Consider the following 1,647-nt stretch of genomic DNA (forward strand, 5'->3'; position numbering starts at 1 on the left):
AGGCCCAAACTGTGCAGTGTTGGCTGTCATAACAACTTGAAGTTGGATATCAATGCAATTAAACTCGGTCCATAGCTTCGTATCATCCACCAACTCACAAATTTTGATTGGTGAGAAGGCGCTGTCAAGAAACGGTCATCTTGACTTTGTAAAGTATAAGCACAATGGAGTAGATCCTTTGTTTTTTTTGTTTTTTTCTTTTTTATATTCTAAAGAACATATGCCAATGCGAGTGAAAACCACTTATCTATAAATATAGAACTGGATTGCTGATGATGTCATTACATTGAAGCCACTGAGCCACTATATTGCTATGCCCAAACATTCCAGTGTGCCTACTGACGTAATAGCAAATTATCTCATGTCAAAGAGTAAACATTAGTCATTCAACCACCACTTGTATATCTGAAATCTGCCTGTAAAGCTTTACAACGCACCGGGGCAGGTGGATGCTCTGACATCACAATTCGTGTTTGTCTTCTCCCTTGTACCGATATTATCCATAAAGAGCAAATTAAAAATGTATATGATTTATATGATTGCCACTAGGGGGGAAAATGTGAGTGTTGTATCCGGAGTTCGTGAAATGGTGGCGGTATCAGCTGTCCAATATGTTGAGCACAAACACTTCTGGTGGCTTCACCTCCTGCTGGCAGTTTACCGCTGCATCAGCAATCCAGTTCTATATATCAGTGGTTAAAAAACACTGGCATCTGTTATGAATCGTGGAAAACTTCTCTGTTCAGGAAAAAGATAGATATCTCACAATTGTGGCTTAATTTCTCACAATTGCATCTCTAATACTCATAATTGTGTTTATATGTCACAACTGTGACTTTATTTTTAATTATTATGAGATATAAACTTCAATTGTGAGATATAAAGTCGAAATTGCGGGATATAATGTGCGAGATATACAAAACATTATGACCACCTGCCTAATATGCTGTTGGTCCTCCCGGTGCCACTAAAACAGCGCTGACCTGCCAAGGCATGGACTCTAAAATATCCCTGAAGGTGTCCTGTGGTATCTGGCACCAAGACATTAGCAGCAGATCCTTCAAGTCCTGTAAGTTGCGATGTGGATCCACCATGGATCGGACTTGTTGGTCCAGCACATCCCACAGATGCTCAATTGGATTGAGATCTGGGGAATTTGGAGGCCAGGGCAACACCTTGAACTCTTCATCATGTTCCTCAAACCATTCCTGAACAATGTGTGCAGTGTGGCAGGGCACATTATCCTGCTGAAAGAAGCCACTGCCATCAGGGAATACCATTGTCATGAAGGGGTGTACCTGGTCTACAACGATGTTTAGGTAGATGGCATGTGTCAAATAAATGTCCACATGAATGGCCAGACCCAGGGTTTCCCAGCAGAACATTGACCAGAGCATCACACTCCCTCCACCAGCTTGTCGTCTTCCCAAAGTTCCTCCTGGTCCCATCACTCCCCGAGGTAAACGGTGCACATGTACACGGCCGTCCACGTGATGTAAAAGAAAATGGGACTCATCGGACCAGGCAACCTTTTCCACTGCTCCAAGGTCCAGTTCCAACTCTTGCGTGCTCATTGTAGGCGCTTTCGACAGTGGACAGGGGTCATCATGGGCACTCTGACTGGTCTGCGGCTACGCAGCCCCATAC

Source organism: Myxocyprinus asiaticus, chromosome 46 (assembly GCF_019703515.2).
Source record: "Myxocyprinus asiaticus isolate MX2 ecotype Aquarium Trade chromosome 46, UBuf_Myxa_2, whole genome shotgun sequence".
In the NCBI taxonomy this organism is placed as follows: Eukaryota; Metazoa; Chordata; class Actinopteri; order Cypriniformes; family Catostomidae; genus Myxocyprinus; species Myxocyprinus asiaticus.